The 6,413-nt window shown below is 41.9% G+C and overlaps 1 pseudogene; it reads right to left on the minus strand.

The window, feature by feature from the left end:
- Positions 1–1,463: 1,463 nt before the first annotated feature.
- Positions 1,464–2,747, minus strand: Gm14238 (annotated as a pseudogene).
- Between the last annotated feature and the right edge of the window lie 3,666 nt (positions 2,748–6,413).

Here is a 6,413-nt window from a genome sequence, read left to right on the forward strand (position 1 = left end):
GAGGAATATCTGTCCCACTGTTTTGGGGGTGGAGGTAGAATATCCTAAGCAGTATCTGTCAGTGTTTTGTTTGTTTCTTTTTGAAACCTAGCCCTCTGTGTAGCCCCAGCTGTCCTGGAATTTGCTATGAAGACCAGGCTGGCCTCAAATTCACAGAGATCAATTTGCCTCTGCCTCCTAAGTAAGTGCTGTTTCTTTGTTTTGTTTTGAAGAGTTTATTTTGATGTTGTGTATATTGTATGTTTGGCCTGTATGTAGTACACACTGTGTATGCAGTACCTGTGGAGGCCCAAAGAGAGCATTCAATCCCCCAAAGCTGGGGGTAGAGAAAGGCTGGGGACCAAGCTAATGCTCATAATCACCCAGTCACCTCTTTAGCCCCAGTTTTGTTAAAGCTTGTCGAGTGGCTGCTCTAGCCTCTGTTGACGATGCAGAATTGAAGAATTCGCTACTATTGAATGGTCCCTTTCTCCCTTCATTTCTGTCATCTTCTGGTTCAAATTTTAAAAGTGTATTTCTTTGAATCACTTTTATCAATGCATATAATGAATTTTAGTCCTTGGTATACCCTGTTCCCCTTTCTCATGCCACATCCTTCTCCAACTGAAAACTGTCCTCTCAACAAATCCCCACTGACTTGGGCCTTGTGTGGAACTCACTGAGTTTAGTTAACCTCTCACCATGCCTGAACATGGGTGTGGGGTTGCTTCATATTTTTAAATTTCTTATGTCTTCTTACTGTGTGGGGGTTGGGTGTGATACATGCACGTGGGTGCCCAGGTTTGTGTGCCCACGCACATGTGCGTGCAGAGGCCAGTGCAGATGGTCAGTGACTTCCTCCATTCTTCATTGTATTCCTGTCCTCCGAAGTTCACTGTTCTGGTTAGACGGTCTGACCAGTGAGCATCCAGGATTCACCTGTCTCTACCTCCCAGTGCTGGGTGTGCAGGTGTGTGTAGCCATGCCCAACATTTTACATGGGATCTGAGAACTCAACTCCAGGTCCTCATGCCTGCACAAGTGTTCTTATCCACTGACCTGTCTTTCCAGACAGATCCTTCTTGTTTTTGACTATCAATAGGATATGAATATGTTTATATTTGTCTGGTGGGTTGATTCTAAGTGACTTTTTGTTTTACAATCTATTGTGTCTGAGTCCAATAACCCCAGTTCCCTCTCTTCTCCCCTCTGCCTCGTATTTTTTTCATGATCTGTGATTGTTTTAAATTATCTTACTATTGATAACTTACAAACTCCCTCCTTTATTTTCATCTTTCCATTTAGTAAGTTGGCAAAGAGTGCCATTCCCAGCCACGCATAAACAGAGATTCCAGTCATGTGTTTCTGAATGGGTATTTAAGAACAATTCTGAATTACAACTTAGTCTTAGATAATAGAGAATTTAAAAGGCCTAACTTGCTTGTTCCTAAAATTACATTTTAATTTGCAGATCAACTATAAAGAAGTGTTAAATACTCTTTATTTGATATCATACATAAACCACAGTAAATGGCTTTCAGTGGTAAAAGGCAGCATTCTTGATGTAGAAAATTCTAATTAAAACTGCACTGTCAAGAAGAGATAGTTGCCTCCTCATGGTTAGCAGGGGCCTGTAAGAGGCTAGTGAACACAAACTGAAACACAGGCGAGTCTTCTTGTTTCTGAGACAGTGATAGAATTTTCCCAGTGTTTAAACATATTCAGATACCCAGTTGTATAAATCTAAGTGTAAAACCATTTAATAGGTTTGAGACGACACCCCCTTATTTATGGAAAGTAAAACATTACTAACTAAGTCCAATATTATCTTGAGAAAGGGAGAGCAGCGGTAGCAAGGATACAACTGGAACTGTTGCTTTTAAAAAAGACCATATCCCTGAGTTTGAGGCCAGCCTGGTCTACAGAGTGAGTTCCAGGACAGCCATAGCTATACAGAGAAACCCTGTCTTGAAAAACAAACAAACAATCAAAACCAAAACAAACAAACAAAAATATCATATCCACTTTACAACAAGTCAGTTTTACTTAAATCAGGACTGTCCGACAAAAACATTGCTAGCAATTCATGATCTGAATTTGGTGTGTGAATTAAATTATGGTATACATTAAAGGCCATGAGTCATTTGTTTTGTAATAAATAAGGCAGTGGAATTACTCATTAGTAGCCATTTAAAGATAAGCTATTAGGTCTGCCCTTTCTCCCTTCTTAATTCCAGCGAAGATCATTTTTGTTCCAGGGATGTACTTTTTGGGATTCTCCAAATACTCCATCAAGGTATCCTCTCCAGAGGTGATGCCTCTGTTCTTGTTGGCATCTGTGTAAGAGAATCTATCAGGCTGACCTGTGTTCCACCCAAACAGTCTATGGAGATTTGGTCCAGTCTTATGCTCGCCTCACTTTTCCATGGTGTGGCACTGAAAAACTGAAGGTTTTTCAGAACAAAAACCTTCTTGCCCTGTTCAACATCACCCATTTTTAACTCATTCCAGGTGGGTCAACACCTTGAACATTTGGACTCAAAGACAGATGTCCCACTCTCTCCTTTTCCTCTTATTTTATTGATACTTTTTCACTCTTGTAGCCCAGGATACCCTGGAAATCACTTTGAGTTTGGCAGTGCAAGCCATCCTCAAACTCTGTGCCTCAGTCTCTGGAGTGTTGCGATTATGGGTATGCACCACCAAACCTGGCTCTCCAGTCTTTCTCCCTTTTAAAAAAAATTATGTGTGTTGGTATTTTGCATGTGTATGTGTCTGTGGTAATGTACAGTTCATGCAAAAGCAAAGAGCAGGAGCCCCTGCAACTGGAATTACAGAGGGTTGTGAACTACCACGTGGGTACTGGGAATCAAACTGGTGTGCAGTTAACCACTGAGCTATTTCTCCAGCCCTCTTCTTTCTTCCTTCCTTCCTTCCTTCCTTCCTTCCTTCCTTCCTTCCTTCCTTCCTTCCTTCCTTCCTTCCTTCCTTCTCCCTCCCTCCCTCCCTCCCTCCCTCCCTCCCTTCTTTCTCCCTTCTTTCCTTTCTATTTCTTTCTATTTATTTTTGTGATGAGGCCTCACTGTGTAGTCCAGGCTGGCCCAGAGCTTGCTATGTAGCCCTGGCTGGCCCAGAGCTTGCTATGTAGCCCAGGCTGGCCTCAGACTCCCAGAGATCTACTTGCTTATGTTTCCCAAATGCTGGGATTAAGAGCAGTCCCACCATACCAGACTTCTAAAACCTCTTACAGTCTATTTACATGAGATATTTTTCCTCATTCTTTATTTCCAACCTATTTGTATCTTTGAGTATGAAGTATATTTTTCATAAACATTGAACTGCTGGATATTATTTTTATATCCTGTCTGATGTGGTTTCTTGATCAGATTGTTTTATCCATCCACCTTTAAAGTTATTACTTTGCAGTACTGGGGCTGGAACCCAGAACTTCATGCATGCTAGACATGCTCTACGACAGAGCTACATTCTTGGACCTGTTTATTTATTGACTTCTTAAATCTGTTTTTGTTTTGTTTTGTTTTGTTTTGTTTTTTGAAGACAGGGCTTCTTCTCTACATAACCTTAGCCATCCTGGAACTCACTCTGTATACCAGGTTGGCCTCAAACTCATCCAGAGATCAGCCTAACTCCAGAGTGCTGGGATTGAAGGCATGCAACACTACCACCAGCGATTTCTTGAATTTTTTTTTTTTTTTTTTTTTTTTTTGGTTTTTCGAGACATGGTTTCTCTGTATAGCTCTGGCTGTCCTGGAGCTCACTTTGTAGACCAGGCTGGTCTCGAACTCAGAAATCCGCCTGCCTTTGCCTCCCGAGTGCTGGGATTAAAGGCGTATGCCACCACGCCTGACCAATTTCTTGAATTTTTAAATGATATACTTGCCCCAGATTAATTTCTTCCTCTTGTGGAAATATCTCTGAATTACAAGAAGAAGATATATAAGGAAGAGATCAATAAAGTTGACTAGTGCAATAATGATCATTTAAAACTTTCCCTACTATCAAGCAACGGGCTGGAGATTCTCTAAGAGCTGACCACAGTTGGTAGTGATCACCTGGCATGTACAAACCCTAAAGTTAGTCCCCAGCACCACAGAAACCAGCCATGGTAGCACTTGACTGTAAGCTAAACCTAAGACCTTTGGAGGGAGAGGCAGGAAGACAGGAGTTCAAGATCACCCTCAGCTGCACAGTAAATCTGAGGTCCCATCAAAGAAAACAGTAAAGGAAATGCCAAGAATTACTGAGGAAGTACTTTTAACTTTATGTGAGGCCTGAGACATTCTTCAAAGTACCAAGTTTCTTATCTCATTTCATAGTTAGCCAAGGTCATATTCTTAATATAGTGAGGCAAATTTTCCAATGTTCCTTGTGCTATCACAAGATAGTACGGTCTACATAAACTAAAGATGACTAGGGGTAAATCTCAGTCAGCACTGGTCTTGTCTTTTTCACCAGCGTCTCCTGTGCCTTGGGCCTTGCATGACAGAGTAGACATGTAATATATTTCGTGGAATAAAATGTACTGTTACACAAACTTCATTCTCTCTCTCTCTCTCTCTCTCTCTCTCTCTCTCTCTCTCTCACACACACACACACACACACACACACACACACTTACACACTTTGTTGAGACAGAGTTTCTTTGTGTAGCCTTGGCTGTCTCAGAACTCAACTGTAGACTAAGCTAGCCTGGAACTCAGAGATTAGCCTGCCTCTGCCTCCTGAGTGTTGAGATTAAAGGCATTCCTACCACTGCCCAGCCCAGACTGGCCTTGAAACTATGATCCTTCCGTCTCAATCTCCCAAGTATTAGAACAGTATTGAAACAGATTTCCTCAGTCATCAGACTCTTAGTATTCAAGAGTCTTAGCTGGATGCAGTGGCCCGTGCCTACAATCCAAGTTCTCAGGCGGCAATGGCAGAGGACTGCTGGGAATTCCAGCGGCCAGAGGAGTAAAAGGTAGCAATTATGAAACATAGGACCATTTTTACTGTTTAAATATAATCTATAAATGTGCAGAAAAAGGAAGCTCAGAGGACCATGCTATCTTGCTGACAGTACAATTCTTGGAGAGTGGGTTCTTTAGGAGGGTAGATAAACTATACTACATATCTCTGAGGTAACTGATATTTTAATAATTGTTACATCTTTAACGTACCTAAGAGGCATACTACAGAGCTTATTGTGATGACACTGTACCTTTCTCATCTGTAACAAGTTCCTGTTCGCTTGTTTTATATTCTGTGGTGGTGGGGATAGAACCTGGGACTCTGTGCATGCTGGGGGGGGTGGGGGGGTGCGCTAACCACTAAGCCACCTCCACATCTCTTTGTTTAATGTTTGTCATATTTAGGGCTGATGTCTAATGCCTGAAATATAGTGGATAGTAAGACAAACATGGTAGTTTAAATGGGAACGGCCCCATGGGTTCCTATGTTTGAATAGTTAGTCTCCAGTTGGTGGAACTGAATGGGAAGGATTAAGGGTAGCCTTGTTGGAAGAATGGTGTCACTGGGGTTGCATTCCCAGTACTCTCTCTGTCTCTCTGCAAATCAAGATGTGAGCTCACAGCTGCTCTTTCAGCCCTCAGTTGGCACATCACCATCAAAGACTCTAACACTCTGGAGCCTTGAGCCCAATTAAAGTCTTTCTTTTTAAGCTGTTTTAGCCATGGTGTTTTGTCACGATAGTAGAAAATAACACAGCATGTACAAATAACATTACATATGAAAGGTACTTGTCATGTGAACCATTATTCTTACCAAAGAACTCACCCAATAGATGTGAAAGTGGTGAAGAACACAAGTTGTAGAGTCAGACATCCTGAGTCTGAACCCAGGTTCTTCTATTTACCAGGTAAGAAACTTTGGACAAGTCCTTTAAACAACTTTTTGCCCATATTTCACCATAATTCATCTGTCTCAGGAGCTTTGTGACAAAGATTAGGGAAGATTATCTTCATCAAGTGCTAAGCCTTAAGTGCACTTAATAGTATCTACAATAAGAGTTATTATTTGTAATTGCTAGTATAGTTTTGGCAACAAAATCCCTACAAAGTTGATTCCAGGTTGTCCAGGAGTCTTTTAAGATGGGGTGAGCCAACGTATCGTCTCTTCCTCCTACTTCCAACACCATGGTTGGATTCTTGGTCTCTAGCTGGGCATATCTTGACATTTTTGGAGTTTATAGAACCCCTGGAGGTGAGGCCTAGCTGCGGGAGGGAAGAGGCTGTCTGGAGAATAAGGCTTGAGGTTTAACTACTGATGTTGTCTCTGCCTCCTGATCTGCCCTGGTGTGAGCAAGCTCCCCGGCCATAGCTAGGAGCTGTTTTGTCACCAAGCCACCCCTGCCTGATGGACCAGCTCCTCTTAAACTGCAAGCCAATGCAAATCTTTTCTCTCTTATGTCACAC

This window comes from Mus musculus, chromosome 2 (genome assembly GCF_000001635.26).
Source record: "Mus musculus strain C57BL/6J chromosome 2, GRCm38.p6 C57BL/6J".
In the NCBI taxonomy this organism is placed as follows: Eukaryota; Metazoa; Chordata; class Mammalia; order Rodentia; family Muridae; genus Mus; species Mus musculus.